Source organism: Schistocerca cancellata, chromosome 7, assembly GCF_023864275.1.
Source record: "Schistocerca cancellata isolate TAMUIC-IGC-003103 chromosome 7, iqSchCanc2.1, whole genome shotgun sequence".
Taxonomy (NCBI): Eukaryota; Metazoa; Arthropoda; class Insecta; order Orthoptera; family Acrididae; genus Schistocerca; species Schistocerca cancellata.
In genome coordinates, this window is record NC_064632.1 from 102,680,627 (window position 1) to 102,704,889 (window position 24,263).

The following is a 24,263-nucleotide window of genomic DNA, read 5'->3' on the forward strand; positions in this document are numbered from 1 at the left end:
TGTTTCGAAGTTCAACGCAGTTATTGTGCAGTATTAGATGTAGTAAACCATTGCACGAAATTTTGAAGAGTTTGCAGAGGTAAAAGTCCATAGCGTATACTTTCCATATAGTCGATTTTAGTTGTCACTTGAATTTTCACAAAAGTACATTCAAACGAATAAAATTCATGAAGTAAGACACTTCGATATTGGTTTTAAATAAAGAAAATATTAACCACTAATCAAGGCTTGAACTCAGTACCTTTCACTTAGTAGCCATACACTTTAACCATTACGCTAACGCAGCTCGTCATTTAATATATCTCCCGGAGGACTTTAAAATCTTACGCAAAATACCGACAAATACTATTGGTATGACCATGAATTATTCACGTTTCATCGAAGTACAATAGGAAATAAACAATTACCGCTGTTCTTTATTGCGAAAAAGCGGTTTATGAGAATGATACAAACACCTTTCCTTGTTATCGCCTGAATTAGGAGGCTTATTGCTCTTTCGGTTTAATTAATTAATAGAATATGAAGCAATTGGTATAAAGAATGCTTTTTCCAAACTTTCTATGCAAGAAAGTCTGCTATCAAGACACTGATTTTGTTCAATTACTTTATTTATGACTGAAGGTTTCTAAAACTGAAGGCACTCGTCTGTGCTCTGCACTGCAATCGAGCTCTGGCAACATCGTTCTCTGTTCATTGGCTGACTGTGTTTTGTGATGTCAGATGCGCAGAACGAACCTAAACTCGGCCGCCGTCATAAATGACGCGCACTTTAGCACTATCCAAAAATGTCACCGAGGCAACTGTGTTGTACCACGGGCCATAGGTGACAGGGGTGAACAAAGGCTGCGGAGGTGTGTACGGGCGAACAGACGTGCAACTGTTGAGCAACTTACAAGCCAGATGAACCAAGGTGCTACCAACAATGGTCTTCGAGAGTGTTCAGCGAACGTTGCTGCGTACGTGCTTTCGCAGCAAGCGCCCTAGGTAGTGCAACCACGCTAACTGCTGTTCATCGGCGACGATGCCTGGAATTTGCACGACAAGACCTCAATTGGCCGTCCACAGAGTGGCGACAGGTGGCCCTCTCTGATCAGTCACATTTTATGTTCCATCGGTCAGATGTCAGTTGGCGTGTACGGAGTGAAACGTCGGAGAGCAGACACCTGCAACAATCGTAAGAAAGGACCAGGCGGAAGGCATTCCCTGGGTGATCTCGTCCTTGGGGACCATGAGCATCCATATATGCAGTCTGTTTGACCTCAATGCGATGGCATCTACCAGCACAACAGCAGGACGTGCCACACCGCTCGCAAGGTAATGGCGTAGTTCGAAGAGCACAAGGATGAGTTTATTATACTCCCCTGGCCATCCAACTGTTCTTATTTAAACCCAATCGAGAATCTGTGGGACCATCTCGCTCGAGCAGTTGGCGTCATGCATCCTCGACCGAGAAACCTGGCGCAGCTGACCACGGCACGGGGGTCGCCATGGTTCCACATCCCTTTCGATGCCTTCCAGAACCTTACCTCACAGCGGTCCACACTGCAAATGGTTGCATCGTACTTACGAAAAACACACGTACTGCAATATAATATTTATCAGCCGACACCGAGCAAGCGCCTTTCAATTAAAATGCCTCCCGTGTATGGTAATATACATAACAAATGTACGAGTGCAGGTTACAAAAATATGGTTTTACACTACTGGCCATTAAATTTGCTACACCACAAAGACTACGTGCTACAGATGCGAAATTTAACCGACAGGAAGAAGATATTGTGATACGCAAATGATTAGCTTTTCGGAGCATTCACACAAGGCTGGCGCCGGTGGCGACACCTACAACGTGCTGACATGAGGAAAGTTTCCAAGCGATTTCTCATACACAAACAGCAGTTGACCGGCGATGGCTGGTGAAACGTTGTCGTGATGCCTCGTGTAAGGAGGAGAATGCGTACCATCAAGTTTCCGACTTTGATAAAGGTCGGATTGTAGCCTATCGCGATTGCGGTTTATCGTATCGCGACATTGCTGCTCGTGTTGGTCGAGATCCAATGACTGTTAGCAGAATATGGAATCGGTGGGTTCACGAGGGTAATACGGAACGCCGTGCTGGATCCCAACGGTCTCGTATCACTAACAGTCGAGATGACAGGCATCTTATCCGCATAGCTGTAACGGATCGTGCAGCCACGTCTCGATCCCTGAGTCAACAGATGGGGACGTTTGTAAGACAACAACCATCTGCACGAACAGTTCGATGACGTTTGCAGCAGCATGCACTATCAGCTCGGAGACCATGGCTGCGGTTACCCTTGACGCTGCATCACAGACAGGAGCGCCTGCGATGGTGTACTCAACGACGAAGGGTGCACGAATGGCAAAACGTCATTTTTTCGGATGAATCCAAGTTCTGTTTACAGCATCATGTTGGGCGCATCCTTGTTTGGTGACATCGCAGTGAACGTACATTGGAAGTGTGTATTCGTCATCGCCATACTGGCGTATCGCCCGTCGTGATGGTATCGGGTGCCATTGGTTACACGTCTCGGTCACCTCTTGTTCGCAATGACGGCACTTTGAACAGTGGACGTTACATTTCAGATGTGTTACGACCCGTGGCTCTACCCTTCATTCGATCGCTGCGAAACCATACATTTCAGCAGGATAATGCACGACCGCATGTTGCAGGTCCTGTACGGGCCTTTCTGGATACAGAAAATGTTCGACTGCTGCCCTGGTCAGCACATTCTCCAGATCTCTCACCAATTGGAAACATCTGGTCAATGGTGGCCGAGCAATTAGCTCGTCACAACACGCCAGTCCCTACTCCTGATGAACTGTGGTTGAAGCTCCATGGGCAGCTGTACCTGTACACGGTATCCAAGCTCTGTTTGACTCAATGCCCAGGCGTTATTACGGCCAGAGGTGGTTGTTCTGGGTACTGATCTCTCAGGATCTATGCACCCAAACTGCGTGAAAATGTAATCACATGTCAGTTCTAGTATAATATATTTGTCCAATGAATACCAATTTATCATCTCCATTTCTTGTGTAGCAATTTTAGTGGCCAGTAGTGTATGTATTGTCTTCAATGTTCTCTAGCAGAGCATTGCTGAAGTCTACCTTTCTCCTTTTATCACCAATCTGAAGAGCTTGCGTCAATTGTAGCCTGTATGGTTCATAGGCCAAACGATGTGTTAACACTCGCCAGACAGTTGTGCGAGACTTAGCCAGTTCTCTGCTTGCGCGGAGAGTAGGCTTTTGTGGACTCCCATTAAACGTTTGCCGAATTGTTCCCACCATGTCGTTAGAACTGTGAGGTCGTCCTGGACTCTTTCCTTTGCACAAGCATCCTGTTTCTTCAGAGTGGTGGTATCAACGCAGAATGTTTTCGGTGTCCAGGCGGATCGATGCTATAACACCGACTAAAGGTACGCTGGACCGAAATCAGTGACACACTGTTTGCCAACTGCAGCCACAAAACGCCTTCTGCTGAGCGGACACCGTCTTACTTCTAACTAACTGCAACGTGAGAAGACGCACTGACTGACCTCTAGCGGCGATTTCTGAAACTGTAGGCTTTAATCATTCAAGCAGCACACATTTCCTTGCCGTCATGTCCCATATTTCCTAACTATTATTGTTCAAAATCAGGTCATTCTTTTCGAAACACCCTGTACATCAAAGGCTTACCAAAGATTGAAACAGTGTTTCATTTACTTATGACACAAGTAGCATTATCATACATGAATATCACGGAAAGGATAAAAAGTCCAGCAATCCGTTACTAATCGACTGTGGGACTTCTTATTAAAACAAGATTCATTAGGTTCGCACACGTAAAGCAACGTGTGCAATTTGTCACTACAGAGAAAGAAACCGTGGGGAATATTCACAAACGCTTGTGCCATCAGAAGGCGATTCGGTGGTGCTCCATGATTTGCAGCGATCGCGGAGACGATCCACGGCTGCCACACCTGACACGCTGCAGCGAGCTGAAAAAATGGTTCAAATGGCTCTGAGCACTATGGGACTCAACTGCTGTGGTCATAAGTCCCCTAGAACTTAGAACTACTTAAACCTAACTAACCTAAGGACAGCACACAACACCCAGCCATCACGAGGCAGAGAAAATCCCTGACCCCGCCGGGAATCGAACCCGGGAACCCGGGCGTGGGAAGCGAGAACGCTACCGCACGACCACGAGATGCGGGCCAGCGAGCTGATTTTGTCATTTGCGAGGACAGGCGGATTACGACTCGGCAGTTGGCGCTGACTTTGCCAATGAGCAAATGAAGTGTGGATGCAATTATCCGAAATCTTGGATATTCAAAAGTGTGTGCAAGATGGGTCCATCGATGTCTAACGGTGGATCACACATCACACAGAAAAAACGTTTGTCTTGATTTGTTGTAACGTTTTGAAGCTGAGGGGGAGGCCTTCTTGTCCAGAATTGTGACAGGTGATGAAACCAGGGTTCACCAGTTTGAGCCCGAAACAAAACGACAGTCGATGGAATGGCGCCATTCCCACTCGCCACAGAAGAAAAAGTTCAAAGCAACTGCTTCCGCGGGTAAGGTCATGATCACCATGTTCTGGGGTTCTGAAAGTGTGATTCTCATTGATGTGATGCAAAGAGGCGGTACCATTAATTCAGAAGCATATGTCAACACATTAACAAAATTCAAGACGCGCTTCCGGCGACTTCGTGGCCACAGCAACTCAGGAGATGTTTTGCTACAATACGATAAGCGCTCTGCCCCACACAAGTCTGAGGACTGCTGAACACATCGCAAATCACGTTTGGACAGTTACCCCATCCACCCTACAGCCCTGACCTAGCTCTCTCGGACTTCCACTTGTTTGGGCCATTAGAGGTTGCCATTGGTGGAAGACATTTTGAGGACGATGAGGAGATGATTCACCCAGTGAAATACTGACTCCCACCAGGACAAGGATTGGTACCGGCATGGCATACACGCTGTTTCGCGCTGGTGGAAGGCCACAAAACTGGATGGAGGTTACGTGGAAAAATAGGGTGTGTGGATAAAACATGAACCCTCTGCTTCCTGGACTCGGGTAGGCGCGCCCGCCCCGGATCGAATCCGCCTGGCGGATTAATGACAAGGGCCGGTGTGCCAGCAAGCCTAGAAGTGGTTTTTAGGTGGTTTTCCACATCCCACTAGGCGAATACCGGGCTGGTCCCCAAGTTCTGCTTCGGTTACACGAATCGCAGGCATTTGAAACACATTCGCACAATTTCATGATTTACATTAGATGCAGACAGCTGTGGTTCACTGATTCCGTCCCTGGGGGTTCGGGAAGGCGGCAGGAACGGCTTCCATCCTCCTCTTCAAGCTAACCTTGCCAAATCCGATTGTAACCGTGCCAACACTGCGACTGCTGGATAACGGCACAAGTGAAGGACAGAAAGAAGATTAAACACCATTCATATGTGTAATTATCATTATGTTCAATAAAGAATTGTTGAAGAGAAAAAATGTGGTGCATTACTTTCTGGCAACCCTCGTACTACATTCTAGGGGAAGTTGGGGTACAATTGTGTAGCTAAGGAGAGACCTAAATAACAGATGAACAAGGCATGAACAACACATTAATTATGACGGCTTACTTTTGATGCTTTAAATTATATTTAATATAACTCAGCACAGTGCGATATATGGTTATACCTGATACCAGGTTATACATGATAGCAGGTACCGTTGGGCAAAAACTGGCAATGTTATATTTTCGGTCTGTTGTTTGGGAATCTGGCGTTATTCTTTCTATTGTATCTGATCGTGCAAATTCCTTTTCACCAAATGCATCTGCATTAATCGGAAAAATAGGCATCTTTTAAAACCCAGATAGATCATTAGGCATTGATGCAAGCCAGAACAACTCAACTATTTCGTACCGGTCTACCCCACTTACCGGCTTGGCTGTTAAGCCATGTCTTAATTTCCTGACCATATAAATCGCTTAATGGTCCCATCTCAAATGGAAATATACCTCTCCAGTAAGGGATAATTAATCAAATAATTAATGGGAAAAATAAACAAAAAATTGGCGCAAAATAATTGTAAATTTTATACGTAATTATTAAATTGTGGTCATTAAAACGTGTTCACAAAAACAGGGTACCGTTAAAGCATATGCTCCTTACGTCAAGCATGTAAGCTCTGTGTACTGAAGTCATGCGGTAATATCATGTATCTCCAGTTTTACCCCATTACTGCTACCCGGTTTCCCCCCAACAGTACATTATCTGTAAAACTCCTACTGCAGAAGGAAGAAGGTGAAGACTCATTTAACATGGCATATGTTCATAAGGCATGTTATAATGATTAGTAATTACATTATTAATTTAAAATTGAAATACGGCGGTATAGGTTCCTTATTAAACAAAATGTATCACAGAGTAAGATATAAAACCACAAAAAACTAACGAAATATTTTGTTCAACAACAACGCGTGTGACGTTATCAAGCTTCATGGCACTGCTGAAGTTCCCGGCTGTCTTCGTGATCTAAAGGTCAAAAAACAGTGTTACCAATTCGTAAAAAGAAACATGAGGGTTGCCGGTTTGACTCTCACGTCTGATTATACCCCACCTTACCCTAAACGTTAACGGACCTATCACACTTCTTTGCGGTACTCCTGAACTGCCTTTACATCTGACAATTTCGTTCCAGTACGAGCGACCTCTTCCATCTGCAACGATGTCCAGAAAGCAGCCAGAAAACTGGTACGATTCTCCAAACGACAGCGCAGAAATGTATCAAATGCCTACCACAAATCCAAGAACTCGCCTTCAACATGAGCATAGATGATTGAGGCGCTATTGAACTCATGGACGGACGGTTTCACCAAGACCTCTGGTTCCAGAAAAAATGTTGATTCTCATAAAAGAGATTCTCGTTCGCCAAAAACGTCATAATACGTCTTCCATAAGTCTATAACAGACTGAAGGCAGTGTTAAAGGCCTTTAGATGTGTGCATCTGTCGTTCTTGAAAACGGGAATGACCTTCTAGAAAACCTTCGTTGCTAACAGATGTTATTCGATCCGTACATTGGACAAGAATTAAACGAAATCAAAGAGCATTTGGATAGAGAATCGATGTTGATGGAGAAGCAATTACGTCTCTGAGGTATGCCTATGACGTTGTACTTCAGTCAGAGGCGGTAAAAGACTTGGGAGAGCAGTTGAAGAAGGAGATAATGTCTTGAAAAAGGCTATAACGGGAATATCAACAAAAAGTAAAAGACTGGCAATGGAAAGCGGTTAAATCAGATTCTAAGGATATTAGATTATGAGACATTAAAAGAAGGAGATGAGTTACGTTATTTGGGCAGCTAACTAATTGATGATGAATGAAGTTGCGACGAAATAAAATGTAGACTGTCTGACAATAGCCAGAAAAGCTTTTCGCCCAAAGCAAAATTTTTAGTATCGAATATAAATCAGAATGTTAGGAAGTCTTTTTAAAGGTATTAGCCTGAAGTGTAGCATTGCACAGTAGTGGACGACAAATAATTCACAGAGAAGCTTTTTGAACGCGCTTCTGCATAAGAATATTGAAGATTAGATGGGCTGATCACACAGCTAATGAGGATACTCTTAACCGAACCGACGAAACACAAAATTTATACGACAGCCCGACTAAAAGTAGGAATAGATTAATAGCATGTATCCTGAAACATCAAGGAATTGTCAATTTTGGAATGGGGGGATGTGTGGTTGGTAAAAATAGTAGAGGAATGCAAGTTCAGTGCAATACAATCAGCAGTTTCAGAGGAAGGTTACGGTGTTATGCAAAGACAACTACATTTGCACAGGATATACTGACTTAGAGAGCTACAGCATACCAGTTTTCTGACTGAAGACCATAACAACTAGGTTTCTCAAAATTATCGTGCATTATTTGTCAGTAACTTCAATGTGTGTGCTAATATTAACCTTGATTCCTTAATGTCATCCGTATTTTGTTTGGTTCTATGTTCACGCAAATGAGCCATTAAATATTATTCATATAATTACGACATTGCATCGTTCTTCTTACGTAATACACTCCTGGAAATTGAAATAAGAACACCGTGAATTCATTGTCCCAGGAAGGGGAGACTTTATTGACACATTCCTGGGGTCAGATACATCACATGATCACACTGACAGAACCACAGGCACATAGACACAGGCAACAGAGCATGCACAATGTCGGCACTAGTACAGTGTATATCCACCTTTCGCAGCAATGCAGGCTGCTATTCTCCCATGGAGACGATCGTAGAGATGCTGGATGTAGTCCTGTGGAACGGCTTGCCATGCCATTTCCACCTGGCGCCTCAGTTGGACCAGCGTTCGTGCTGGACGTGCAGACCGCGTGAGACGACGCTTCATCCAGTCCCAAACATGCTCAATGGGGGACAGATCCGGAGATCTTGCTGGCCAGGGTAGTTGACTTACACCTTCTAGAGCACGTTGGGTGGCACGGGATACATGCGGACGTGCATTGTCCTGTTTGAACAGCAAGTTCCCTTGCCGGTCTAGGAATGGTAGAACGATGGGTTCGATGACGGTTTGGATGTACCGTGCACTATTCAGTGTCCCCTCGACGATCACCAGTGGTGTACGGCCAGTGTAGGAGATCGCTCCCCACACCATGATGCCGGGTGTTGGCCCTGTGTGCCTCGGTCGTATGCAGTCCTGATTGTGACGCTCACCTGCACGGCGCCAAACACGCATACGACCATCATTGGCACCAAGGCAGAAGCGACTCTCATCGCTGAAGACGACACGTCTCCATTCGTCCCTCCATTCACGCCTGTCGCGACACCACTGGAGGCGGGCTGCACGATGTTGGGGCGTGAGCGGAAGACGGCCTAACGGTGTGCGGGACCGTAGCCCAGCTTCATGGAGACGGTTGCGAATGGTCCTCGCCGATACCCCAGGAGCAACAGTGTCCCTAATTTGCTGGGAAGTGGCGGTGCGGTCCCCTACGGCACTGCGTAGGATCCTACGGTCTTGGCGTGCATCCGTGCGTCGCTGCGGTCCGGTCCCAGGTCGACGGGCACGTGCACCTTCCGCCGACCACTGGCGACAACATCGATGTACTGTGGAGACCTCACGCCCCACGTGTTGAGCAATTCGGCGGTACGTCCACCCGGCCTCCCGCATGCCCACTATACGCCCTCGCTCAAAGTCCGTCAACTGCACATACGGTTCACGTCCACGCTGTCGCGGCATGCTACCAGTGTTAATGACTGCGATGGAGCTCCGTATGCCACGGCAAACTGGCTGACACTGACGGCGGCGGTGCACAAATGCTGCGCAGCTAGCGCCATTCGACGGCCAACACCGCGGTTCCTGGTGTGTCCGCTGTGCCGTGCGTGTGATCATTGCTTGTACAGCCCTCTCGCAGTGTTCGGAGCAATTATGGTGGGTCTGACACACCGGTGTCAATGCGTTTTTTTTTCATTTCCAGGAGTGTATAATATTGTATTTATCCGTCGATACCACGCAGTGTCTTTCATTTAAAGTGTCCTCCACTACACGTTACACAATGTTTGTACGAGTGCAGGTAGTGACACAGGAACGACGACATACGCTCAATGATCCAAAGTGTCCGGACACCACCAAAAACATACGGTTTTCATATTAGGTGCATTTTGCTGTCACCTACTGCCAGGTACTCCATATCAGCGACCTCTGTAGTCATTAGACACCGTGAGAGAGCAGAGTGGGGCACTCCGCGGAACTCACGGACTTCGATCGTGGTCAGGTGATTGGGTGTCTCTTGTATCACACGTCAGTACGCGAGATTTCTACACTCCTAAACATCCCTAGGTCCACTGTTTCCGATGTGAGAGTGAAGTGCAAACGTGAAGGGACACTTACAGCACAAAAGTGTACAGGCCGACCTCGTCTGTTGACTGACAGAGGCTGCCGACTGTTGAAGAAGGTGGTAATGTGTAATAGGCAGACATCTATGCAGAGCATCACACAGGAATTCCAAACTGCATGAGGATCCACTGCAAGTACCATGACAGTTAGGCGGGAGGTGAGAAAATTAGGATTTCATGGTCGAGCGGCTGCTCATAAGCCACACATCACGCCGGTAAATGCCAAACAACGCCTCGCTTGGTATAAGGAGTGTAAATATTGGGCGATTCCACAGTGGAAAAACGTTGTGTGGAGTGACGAATCACGGCACATAATGTGGCGATCAAATGGCAGGGTGTGGGTATGGCGAATGTCCGGTGAACGTCATCTGCCAGCGTGTGTTGTGCCAGCGGTAAATTCGGAGGCGGTGGTGTTTTGATGTGGTCGTGTTTTTCATGGAGGGAGTTTGCACCCCTTGTTGTTTTGCATGGCACTATAACAGCACAGGCCTACACTGATGTTTTAAGCGCCTTCTTGCTTCGCACTGCTGAAGAGCAATTCTGGGATGGTGATTGCATCTTTCAACACGATAGAGCACCTGTTCATAATGCACGGCCTATGGTGGAGTGGTTACATGACAATAACATCCCTGTAATGGACTGGAGTACACAGAGTTCTGACCTGAATGCTTGAACACTTTTGGGATGTTTCGGAACGCCGACTTTGTGCCAGACCTCACCGACCGACGTCGATAACTCTTCAAAGTGCGGCACTCTGTGAAGAATGGGCTGCCATCACCTAAGAAACCTTCCAGCACCTTACTAAACGATGCCTGCAAGAATGGAAGCTGTCATCAAGGCTAACGGTGGACTAACAAACACTATATTGAATTCCAGCATTAGTGATGGAGGGCGCCACGAATTTGTAAATCATTTTCAGCCAGGTGTCCGTATACTTTTGATCACAGTGTATGGAAGTTTGGGTCTGGCCGTAAGTCGTGCACGTATAACCAAAGCAGCAATCTTGCTTTAGGTAACGGTGATGTAGGACGACGAGTCTGCGTCCCGCTTGTCGTGCAGCGCGAGCCAGAGATTCCCGTTTACCTTCTTGCCTCAGTAAGTGTACCGCGTCCGCCTTCGTGAACGCTACAGCAAACTTCTACCGCCAGGCCACAATTAAGATCTCTTTTCAAGTGGACCTTGCAAGACCTCTAGCGCAAGAAATTGAACATTTTATTCGGGGATCTTCATATCGCACCTGAAGACATCCACTTTTCAATTACTAGCAGCGTCGTCTATATCAAACTGATAAATGAGGAGATGTACACAGATTTCGTACGCAGCCCCTCTTTCCTGTCACTGTTCCGCAACGACTACGTTACCTGTGCCTGCCGCACGATCCAACTTTATCTGGCTCTTGGGAGGACAACAAGAAAGAATCAGGGCACGCTGTAGGCGCAGGTGCCTGGGATGCCCCCTCGACTGTATTCAGCACCATCCCGTCATGGTGACCGCTGCTGCACCGGTCTTTGATAGGGCTGCCTCCGCCAACCGCAAACGCTGCACCGAACAAATGGCAATGCTCCAAGACATGCTGAACGCAGTGGAAATTGACGTTCCCCTCCATCAGGAGGTGCATGTGGTGATATCATAGGACCATGCGGTTACGCGACTTATGTCTCACAAGCGTCTGCTACTGGTAATGGAGTGGCGGTCCTCCTCGTCGAAGGTATGCCTGCCGACGACGTTGAGTATCTCCCTGACACGAGAGGTGTGGCTCTGGGATGTCCGATAACAGCACCACTAGAGCGAGAGAGATCGGTGCTAAGGCCTCCAGCATCAGGTTTGTAAGACATGTGAGAGCTTACGAATAGGGCTTTCGGTCTGTCCTGAAAATGAGAAAGGCCCAACCCTCCCTCCCCCCCCCCCCGGCCCCTCAGGAGGGTGAAGGATTCGTGACGGATCTTAAAATCATGCCCATACAAATGATCCCACAGCTGCAGCATACTGCAAGCCAAAGAGGTGGGGTTGGAAGTGTCTGCACAGTTCGCGACGCCAAATAGACGTTGGCATATCGCGTCCGAGAGTCCTAAGACGGTGATCAGTTATCCCTGCTCTGATCTGGTTAAACAGATGCCTGCAGTTGATGGCTATCCTCCGCTGCATTTCAGTTGAGAAATCAGTGCCCAAGCAACGCATCGTATCACTGACTCACAGACGGGCCGACGCACCAGTCGGGCAGCACCTTACCCATAGAAAGAACATGCGAGTTTTGGGCTTAGAGTCAATTGCCCGATGTGGCGGCGTAGGTTGGTACCCACGTCAGTGTTGCGCAGACATTTCGCCGTCACGAAGGACGATTATTAGATCGTCGGCATAGACAGTGCAGCAAAAAGTGTCATTCACGCCAGGCTTACTCGGAGTCCTCAGAACAGCGGCTCCCAACCGAAGGTGTACAATACTGTTGAGAAATGACAGCCCTGCCCCACTGACAGCTGGATCAGGATCAGTGGCACGAGACGGCCGATTTGCAACACCCTAGATGTCGCGTCACCAAAAGGACGCGTCACCATTTCTACGATGGTGTCAAAGTACCCATTCGTCGCTGTAACGCCATAAAAAACAAAAAACACGTGGTCAGCCCTATCATAGACCTGGCTAAAGACGAGGGAGGCCAAGACCCCAAACATGTGGCGGGCCTTGGCCATGTCGCGACAGAGTGCAGTGCGGATGCTCTGATTGCCTCGTAACGATGCCTTGTCCTGTGAGATTACATATGGACCATGCGCTTGGACGCACCATCAGCAGTCGAGTGAAAATCTTCATGCCACTATTGAGTAAGGTCGTTGTTGTTGTTGTTGTTGTTGTTGTGGTCTTCAGTCCTGAGACTAATTTGACGCAGCTCTCCATGCTACTCTATCCTGTGCAAGCTTCTTCTACTGCAACCTACATCCTTCTGTATCTGTTTGGTGTATTCATCTCTTAGTCTCCCTCTACGATTTGTACCCTCCACACTGCCCTCCAATACTAAATCGGTGATCCCTTGATGCCTCAGAACATGTCCTACCAACCGATCCCTTCTTCTAGTCAAGTTGTGCCACAAACTTCTCTTCTCCCCAGTGCTATTCAATACTTCCTCGTTAGTTACATAATCTACCCATCTAACCTTCAGCATTCTTCTGTAGTACCACATTTCGAAAGCTTCTATTCTCTTCTTGCCCAAACTAGTTATCGTCCATGTTTTACTCCCATACATGGCCGCACTCCAAGGTCAAGGGGCTATAATCGCAGATGCCGGACCTACCTCGTGGTTTACGTGTGGGTACGATGAGTCCTTTTTGAGGAAGGCTCCAGCTGCATGGTGGGAGAGACCAGATCGCGGCAGACGTCCGTCCAGGCTGGCGCCAACAATTGCTGGAAAGCCCAGTAGACCCCCAGAAGGAGTCCGTCGACTGCTGGCGACTTATGAGCGACTCCGTCTGTATTCCTTCAAGAGCCACCGCCTCTGTTAGATCGTCAATCAAATATGTTGCCACAACAAGGCGATCGTGCCAAAAGTGAGCTGAGAGACCTCTACAGTCATTACCGGAGGATGGCGCTGCTAACAGTACAGCCTAATGCAGTGGACATGAATGGCGTTCATCGTCCGTCATCACAACGTGGATCAATTCCCGCTGTGCGGGTGAGTGCAGCAGTCTGGAACATTTCCGTAGAATGCCGTGATAGACGTCCGTGGAATGTCGCATCAATGCCGCCACGTCTCTACCACAGCCAATCAAGGTCTTCCGGAGGGCAGGCTTAGTGCAGAGTAAACACCACGAAAGAGCAGACTGGTAGGCACCGCGCCGCCGAGTACAGGAGTTCCACGTGTCTTCCATGACCCGCCGACATTCTGCAGAACCGACGTGGGCCACATCATCTACATCTACATCTACACCCATACTCTGCAAGCCACCTGACGGTGTGTGGCGGAGGGTACCTTCAGTACCTCTATCGGTTCTCCCTTCTATTCCAGTCTCGTATTGTTCGTGGAAAGAAGGATTGTCGGTATGCCTCTGTGTGGGCTCTAATCTCTCTGATTTTATCCTCATGGTCTCTTCGCGAGATATACGTAGGAGGGAGCAATATACCGCTTGACTCTTCGGTGAAGGTATGTTCTCGAAACTTTGACAAAAGCCCGTACCGAGCTACTGAGCGTCTCTCCTGCAGAGTCTTCCACTGGAGTTTATCTATCATCTCCGTAACGCTTTCGCGATTACTAAATGATCCTGTAACGAAGCGCGCTGCTCTCCGTTGGATCTTCTCTATGTCTTGTATCAACCCTATCTGGTACGGATCCCACACTGCTGAGCAGTATTCAAGCAGTGGGCGAACAAGCGTACTGTAACCTACTTCCTTTGTTTTCGGATTGCATTTCCTTAGGATTCTTCCAATGAATCTCAGTCTGGCATCTGCTTTACCGACAATCAACATTATATGATCATTCCATTTTAAATCACTCCTAATGCGTACTCCCAGATAATTTATGGTATTAACTGCTTCCAGTTGCTGACCTGCTATTTTGTAGCTAAATGATAAAGGATCTATCTTTCTGTGTATTCGCAGCACATTACACTTGTCTACATTGAGATTCAATTGTCATTCCCTGCACCATGCGTCAATTCGCTGCAGATCCTCCTGCATTTCAGTACAATTTTCCATTGTTACAACCTCTCGATACACCACAGCATCATCTGCAAAAAGCCTCAGTGAACTTCCGATGTCATCCACCAGGTCATTTATGTATATTGTGAACAGCAACGGTCCTATGACACTCCCCTGTAGCACACCTGAAATCACTCTTACTTCGTAAGACTTCTCTCCATTGAGAATAACATGCTGCGTCCTGTTATCTAGGAACACCTCAATCCAATCACACAATTGGTCTGATAGTCCATATGCTCTTACTTTGTTCATTTAACGACTGTGGGGAACTGTATCGAACGCCTTGCGGAAGTCAAGAAACACGGCATCTACCTGTGAACCCGTGTCTATGGCCCTCTGAGTCTCGTGGACGAATAGCGCGAGCTGGGTTTCACATGACCGTCTTTTTCGAAACCCATGCTGATTCCTACAGAGTAGATTTCTAGTCTCCAGAAAAGTCGGACTCGCATTCGGTAGGACGACTGTTCAATCCCGCGTCCGGCCATCCTGATTTAGGTTTTCCGTGATTTCCCTAAATCACTCCAGGCAAATGCCGGGATGGTTCCTCTGAAAGGGCACGGCCGACTTCCTTCCCCATCCTTCCCTAATCCGATGAGACCGATGACCACGCTGTCTGGTCTCCTTCCCCAAACAACCAACCAAACCAAAACCAAATCCAGAAAAGTCATTATACTCGAACACAAGCACCACGGTTGCGCCATACCCTCCGACGGCTGCATGGTTGGAAAAAGCTGCGGGCCACGCTTCTTCAGCTCTCGTCCTCCTGACGATGGGGAGAGAGCGGGTGGATGAATGTCTAACACGTAAAGCCAGACCAATCGCCATGAATGTGTTTCTATGAGTTATAACAATATTTTTACTTTTGTGCATTAACATACAGCTAGAATCGGTGGTGGAAATATATTTGCAAAGAAAAGCACATAATGATATATATTGTATTTTAGGCCAATAGACATAACTAGTACTGAACGCTTTCTCAGAAAATTGTTTTGAACAATTTGTTCATGAGCCCACTCGAAGCGTAAATGGTTGCGAAAGCATACTTCACCTTTTAGCAACAAATAATCCTGGACAAATAGTGAGTCCAAATGGTTCAAATGGCTCTGAGCACTATGGGACTCAACTGCTGTGGTCATCAGTCCCCTAGAACTTAGAACTACTTAAACCTAACTAACCTAAGAACAACACATACACCCATGCCCGAGGCAGGATTCGAACCTGCGACCGTAGCAACAGCGCGGCTCCGGACTGGAGCGCCTAGAACCGCACGGCCACCGCGGCCGGCCTAAATAGTGAGTATTGTGACGAATACAGGGATTAGCGACCACAAGGCAGTTGCTGCTAGGCTGAATACCGTAACACCTACAATCATCAAAAAGAAACGCAAATTATATCTATTTAATAAAAGCTCATAAAAATGCTCTTAACGCGTTTTTAAGAGACAGTCTTTACTCCTTCCGATCTGATCATGTAAGTGTAGAAAAGTTGTGGAATCTTTTCAGAGAGATAGTACCGACATCAATTGAGAGATATATGCCACATAAATTAATAAGGGATGGTACTGATCCACAATGGTACACAAAACGGGTCAAAGCGTTGTCGCAGAAGCAGCGAAAAAACCACGCCAAATTTAAAAGAACGCAAAACCCCCAAGATTGGCAAAGTCTTACGGAAGTTCGAAATACAGCGCGTACTTCAGTGCGAGATGCTTTTAATAATTTCAACAACGAAATTCTGTCTCGAAACCTGGCAGAAAACCAAAAGAGATTCTGGTCATACATAAAGCACACCAGTGGCAAGACGCAATCAATATCTTCAGTGCTGATAACAACGGTGAAGTTGTTAGCAGAGTTATTAAACACAGTTTTCCGAAACTCATTCACCAAATAAGACGAAGTAAATATTCCTGTATTCCAATCAAGAACAACTGCCAAGATGAGAAACATAGAAGTAGGTATCCACGGAGTAACAAAGAGCCTAAATCACTTAATAAAGGCAAGGCCTTCGGTCCAGATTGTATACCAGTCAGGTTCCTCTTAGAGTATGTTGATAAAATAGTTCCATATTTAGCAGTTATATACAACCACTCGCTCACAGATAGATCCGTACCTAAAGACTGGAAAATTGCTCAAGTCACACCAATACCGTAAAAGGGGAGTAGGAGTAATCCGCTGAATTACAGGCCTATATCACTAACGTCGATTTGCAGTAGGGTTTTGGGACATATACTATATTCGAACATTTTGAAGTAGCTCAAAGGAAAAGATTTGTTGACACATAGTCAGCACGGATTCAGAAAATATCGTTCTTGTGGAACTCAATTAGCCTTTTATACTCATGAAGTAATAAGTGCTATTTACATGGGATGTCAAATTGATTCCATATTTTTAGATTCCCAGAACGCTTTCGACACCGTTCCTCACAAGCGTCTTCTACCAAACTGCGTGCCTACGGAGTATCGCCTCAGTTGTGCGACTGGATTCGTGTTTTCCTGTCAGAAAGGTCACAGTTCGTAGTAACAGACGCAACAGAAGTAATATCAGGCGTTCCCCAAGGAAGTGCTATAGGCCCTCTATTGTTCATGATCTATATTAACGACGTAGGAGAAGGAGGATATTAGTGTTTAACGTCCCGTCGACAACGAGGTCATTAGAGACGGAGCGCAAGCTCGGGTGAGGGAAGGATGGGGAAGGAAATCGGCCGTGCCCTTTCAAAGGAACCATCCCGGCATTTGCCTGAAGCGATTTAGGGAAATCACGGAAAACCTAAATCAGAATGGCCGGAGACGGGATTGAACCGTCGTCCTCCCGAATGCGAGTCCAGTGAACGACGTAGGAGACAATATGAGTAGCCGTCTTAGATTGTTTGCAGATGATACTGTCATTTACCGTCTTGCAAAGTCATCAGATGATCAAAACGACTTGCAAAATGATTTACACAAGATATCTGTATGGTGGGAAAAGTGGCAATTGACCCTCAATAAAGAAAACTGTGAAGTTATTCACATTTTTACTAAAAGAAATCAGCTAAATTTCGATTACGCGATAAGTCACACAAATCTGACGGCTGTAAATTCAGCTACATACTTAGGGATGACAATTACAAATAACTTAAATTGGAACGATCACAAAGATAATATAGTGGGTAGAGGAAACCAAAGACTGCGATTCATTGGCAGAACACTTAGAAGGTGCAACAGGTCTACTAAAGAGACTGCTTACACCACACTCGTCCGCCCTATTCTGGAGTATTACTGTGCGGTGTGGGCTCCGCATAAGGTGGGACTAACGGATGACATCGAAAAAGTACAAAGAAGGGCAGCTCGTTTTGTATTATCGCGAAATAGGGGAGAAAGTGTCACAGACATGATACGCGAATTGGAGTGGCAATCATTAAAACAAAGGCGTTTTTCGTTGCGACGGGATCTTCTCACGAAATTTCAATCACCAGTTTTCTCCTCCGATTGCGAAAACATTCTGTTGCCATCCCTCTACATAGGGAGAAATGATCATCACGATAAAATAAGAGAAATCCGGGCTCGCACAGGAAAAATTTAAGTGCTCGTTTTTCTCGCGTGCCGTTGAGGAGTGGAACGGTAGAGAGACAGCTTGAAGGTGGTTCATTGAACCCGATGCGAGGCACTTTATTGTGAATAGCAGAGTAATCACGCAGATCTAGATGTAGATGTACTTGTAGTGGTTTTAAATACTTTTACTGGTCAGGAATTTTACGCCGACTGTGTGCTGCTGTTTCTTGTTGAATCGTCTGATCAGTCGAAGTTGCTTTGCAGAGGAGTGTAAATGACTATTCAAAATATAGTTGTTTTTGGATAGCTCAACATGAATTTCCTAAGGGACCGATGTTTATCATGCATTTACCAGCAGAAAAAGGTGCGGAGAAAATATTTCGCTGTATGCAACTTCTGTCCGATTTCGACAAAACAATTCGTGACTGTGAACCATCAAACTTTGCAGAAACATAAAAGATAATTAAATACGTATGTTCATGAAGCAGTGAGACATAGTTTCTATACTAAATAATTAGTCGATACACAAGTTCAATTTAACTTTGAATTTATGACCGTCAATACATAACGAACTTACATCCTTCTACATTTCCAGATACACTACACACAATCTAGCTTCTCACATAAAATCTACTGCTATGCAGTATGGCCCTTTCACATTGCACAAAAATAATATTTTTTAAACAATAATAATATGGTGGCAAGCCACAAATTACAAGAGACAGAAAAGTGAGTGACTGCTCATCGAGAATATCTCGTACATCAAAAGAATGTGTAAGTGATCTTCTTTTTTCCGACTTTCGCGCAGCGGCTTTCAAAGTCAGTAGCTCACTGCATCTCCGACGGCGCTTCCACAATAAACACGTCACGTCACAGGACGTTCGTTTTTCACATTCTCGCAACGTTATTTGCTAACTGTAGCTGTTGCCGAGTGACTGCTCGGTTAATGAATGATTTAAAATGGTCGGGCAATAACATAACGCTACATTCGCTTCCATGGGAATCTTGGAAATCAAGGAGATTACCAAGAGTCATATGTCACCGTTAACATTATGGGATTGAGTACTTTACGGATTTACATGGATTAAACATAGTATTTCTATCAGTTGACTATTAGGATTACACAAATATGGTGATCTCTCATTCTGAGACAAATGACAATTCTTAAAGTAAAGACACACAGAAAATTTTTTAAAACTAAGACAGTAAATCTACAAAGTTTACAATGGAGATTATACATTGTGCTCATTATATTCCTTTTACAGAGTTTATAAGGACCATCTTTGAGGCCTCAAGGTATTGTCCAGAGCTCACAGGCGCTTTGCTCCTTAAAGAAAACACATAGACATTCATCTTTTTATACACATGTAATTCTCAACCCCTAATTCTCACACATGGAATTTCTCATACGGGTCCGTCTTCCATTGCTCACAAGTTGTCATGATTTTTACGCTTTCATTATTTGTGTATTTGATAGGTGAGTTAAAATTGATTCTTCTCCAGATGAAGCTTATTCCTTGAGAAGTTGGATCGCTACTTTGCGTTCTCCGAGAAGAAAACTTTTCATCAGCTCTGGTGGGCGAGTCTCGCTCGCACGTTAGGTACACACGTTACATGTAACAAAAAAATACGAATACCTATTAGTCTAAGAACTAAGCTTAAAACTAACTTTAGTACTTGGGATTTATAGGAATCTGACTGTGTCACTATTCGCGTGGGGTTTGGCTGTTCGCATTTCAGTACGTGATATGTTGTGAACCCATATAAGAGTCTTTTGTATTGGGAGCGTCTTTCAAGAAAAGTCCGTTTCGTTGAACTATAGCGGGAGTGCTGTGCTGGTCCATCACTTTAAATTAAACGCGTTTGTAGCGTCGATGGGCATTGGCACAGGATGATTGTTAGAGCTGAATCGCAATGCCAGGTGCTCACTAGCCTCCACGCGGTATTTCAGCTTTCCAGCGCACGGTTCAGTGAACACGTTGCGTCGATGGAGTTGTGATATTTTGTGGTTTGCTGAGCTGGTGCCGAGGGAGGACGATTACCAGGGACAGAGACTCAAATGAAACCATCCCTGCCTCCACATTTTAGAGCCGATTTTAAAGTTTTTAAGGTAGGCTAGCGCTCGCAATTTGCAAAGCAGCTAGCACTCACACTTGGTTTTCGATGCACTACACTTAATCACATCACAGCCTTCGGTTGCACAACCAGAGTGTCACTGTCCGGCGGCATATCTGCACGTTTAACACTTATTATTTTCATCACTTATTCATAACAGCGACATATTGCTTCATATGTGTGGCAGACTTCCACAGCACTTTAAGCCTTCACCTATACACTACTATGTACACTTTTTTTTATTTACAGTTTATTATCAAATAGTTTGTCTCACTTTGAAGCTTGCTAATTGAGAGCTTCGATTATCATGTCCATTTCAATTTCTGTTACTTTGTCGGTAACCACCTTAACATTTCGCTTTACATTATTCATCATCTTTCTCTAAGACTAATAACGCTTTCAATTCACAGTCACAATACATTAGTTTCTCCGACTTGTTAGCAATTATTTGTTTGAATTCATTTGAATCGTTCTTTCTATTTATTAGATTCATTTAAGTTATCACTGTCATTAGACACGAAGCCCACGACTACTACAGTAGTACAAGTTTATATGCCAACTAGCTCTGCAGATGATGAAGAAATTGATGAAAGGTATGATGAGATAAAATAAATTATTCAGGTAGTGAAGGTAGATGAAAATTTAATAGTCATGGGTGACTGGAATTCTACAGTAGGAAAAGGAAGAGAAGGAAACGTAGTAGGCGAATATGGATTGGGGCTAAGAAATGAAAGAGGAAGCCGCCTGGTAGAATTTTGCACGGAGCATAACTTAATCATAGCTGACACTTGGTTCAAGAATCATGAAAGAAGGTGGTATACATGGAAGAACCCTGGAGATACTAAAAGGTTTCAGATACATTATATAATGGTAAGACAGAGATTTAGGAACCATATTTTAAATTGTAAGACATTTCCAGGGGCAGATGTGGACTCTGACCACAGTCTATTGGTTATGAACTATAGATTAAAACTGAAGAAACTGCAAAAAAGTGGGAATTTAAGGAGATGGGACCTGGATAAACTGACTAAACCAGAGGTTGTACGGAGTTTCAGGGAGAGCATACGGGAACAAATGGTAGGAATGGGGGAAAGAAATACAGTAGAAGAAGAATCGGTAGCTTTGAGGAATGAAATAGAGAAGCCAACAGTGGATCAAGTAGGTAAAAAGACGAGGACTAGTAGAAATCCTTGGGTAACAGAAGAGATATGGAATTTAATTGATGAAAGGAGAAAATATAAAAATGCAACAAGTGAAGCAGGCAAAAAGGAATACAAACGTCTCAAACATGAGATCGACAGGAATTGCAAAATGGCTAAGCAGGGATGGCTAGAGGACAAATGTAAGGATGTAGAGGCTTACCTCACTAGGGGTAAGATAGATACTGCCTACAGGAAAATTAAAGAGTTCTTTGGAGAAAAGAGAACCACTTGTATGAATATCAAGAGCTCAGATGGAAACCCAGTTCTAAGCAAAGAAGGGAAAGCAGAAAGGTGGAAGGAGTATATAGAGGGCCTATACAGGAGCGATGTTCTTGAGAACAATATTATGGAAATGGAAGAGGAGGTAGATGAAGATGAAATGGGAGATATGATACTGCGTGAAGAGTTTGACAGAGTACTGAAAGACCTAAGTCTAAACAAGGCCCCGAGAGTAAACAACATTCCATTAGAACTACTGACAGCCTTGGGAGAGCCAGTCCTGACAATACTCTACCATCTGGTGAGCAAGATGTATGAGACAGGCGAAATACCCTCAGACTTCAAGAAGAATATAATAATTCCAATCCCAAAGAAAGCAGGTGTTGACAGATGATAAAATTACCGAACTATCAGTTTAATAAGTCACATCTGCAAAATACTAACGCGAATTCTTTACAGACAAATGGAAAAACTGGTAGACGCCTACCTCGGGGAGGACCAGTTTGGATTCCGTAGAAATGTTGGAACACGTGAGGCAATACTGACCCTACGACTTATCTTAGTAGAAAGATTAAGGAAAGGCAAACCTACGTTTCTAGCATTTGTAGACATAGAGAAAGCTTTTGACAATGTTGACTGGAATACTCTCTTTCAAATTCTGAAGGTGGCAGGGGTAAAATGCAGGGAGCGAAAGGGTATTTACAATTTGTAGAGAAACCAGATGGCAGTTATAAGAGTCGAGGGACATGAAAGGGATACAATGGTTGGGAAAGGAGTGAGACAGGGTTGTAGCCTCTCCCCGATGCTATTCAATCTGTATATTGAGCAAGCAGTAAAGGAAACGAAAGCAAAGTTCGGAGTAGGCATTAAAATCCATGGACAAGAAATAAAAACTTTGAGGTTCGCCGATGACATTGCAATTCTGTCAAAGACAGCAAAGGACTTGGAAGAGCAGTTGAACGGAATGGACAGTGTCTTGAAAGTAGGATATAAGATGAACATCAACAAAAGCAAAACGAGGATAATGGAATGTAATCGAATTAAATCGGGTGATGCTGCGGGTATTAGATTAGGAAATGAGACACATAGAGTAGTAAAGGAGTTTTCCTATTTGGGGAGCAAAATAACTGATGATGGTCGAAGTAGAGACGATATAAAATGTAGACTGGCAATGGCAAGGAAAGCGTTTCTGAAGAAGAAAGATTTGTTAACATCGAGTATTGATTTAAGTGCCAGGAAGTCGTGTCTGAAAGTATTTGTATGGAGTGTAGCCATGTATGGAAGTGAAACATGGACGATTAATAGTTTAGACAAGAAGAGAATAGAAGCTTTCGAAATGCGGTGCTACAGAAGAATGCTGAAGATTAGATGGGTAGATCACATAACTAACGAGGAGGTATTGAAGAGAATTGGGGAGGAATTTGTGGCACAACTTGACTAGAAGAAGGGATCGGTTGGTAGGACATGTTCTGAGTCATCAAGGGATCACCAATTTAGTATTGGAGGGCAGCGCGGAGGTTAAAAATCGTAGAAGGAGACCAAGAGATGAATACACTAAGCAGATTCAGAAGGATGTAGGGTGCAGTAGGTACTGGGAGATGAAGAGGCTTGCACAGGATAGAGTAGCATGGAGAGCTGCATCAACCCAGTCTCATGACTGAAGACCACAACAACAACAACAATCACTGTCATTTCGACAAAAATTTCCTTTTTACTAGATGCAAGGATCAATCAGTCGTACTTGATCGGCCTCTCACATTAGAACAAAACACCATTTAAGAAAATATTCAAATTCCTTATCGCGATCGCAGTTCACGTCTCGGATTGACTTTAAAAGAAGAAGTAAGGACATTTCAAAACTAGCTTTTCCCAGTTTCGTACACGCGTTTCCTTTTGAAAATCGTTTGCCAAACCAGCCTTCCACGTCATCCGCATTTCTCAATCCGTGACGTCAAGTCTACGGGACGGGTTTAGGCTGGTTAGGATATTTACACAAATTCAGAAGAAAGACATAGATATAATGGGACATACAAGAAGAAATATAGAAAACAGCTCCTTGTTCCTTATGACCTAGAAATTAATTTTTCTTTCCGTCATAAGTCTGCGCACGCGCTGTAATGAATAACTACCTGCTTTGTTTTACTGGCGGTTTCATTGTCATTTTATTCTCGCTTTGACGCCTGCTTGCGTTGCGCTGCATTGACCTCTATATATGACCTTAAGTCATCATTGCTTTCGCCTTGTCACTTACGCTCTTATGCTTGGTATTTTATTTCACTTATGGCTTTAAATGTATCTGACCTGCTTATTGCAATTACAATGAATGCTACTCTGTTTATTTAGCTGAAGGATAGCACTTTCGTTGTCATCTTGGTACTTACAAGCACCTCACATGCTTCGTAAGCATTATGTTATTTTAATGCAGAGATGAACTTGTTCCAGATTTCTATGTACATTAGAACTTAATCTATACATCGCTGGCTTAGAAACTAGTCCTGCCAAATTATTCCTAGGATTGGTATAGGTTTCTATGTGATGATAGGATTCAAAGCAGTATATTCGAAAGATTAAAAGGTTTTGCCTTTTGACAAATGACGCAGTGTTTCAAGAG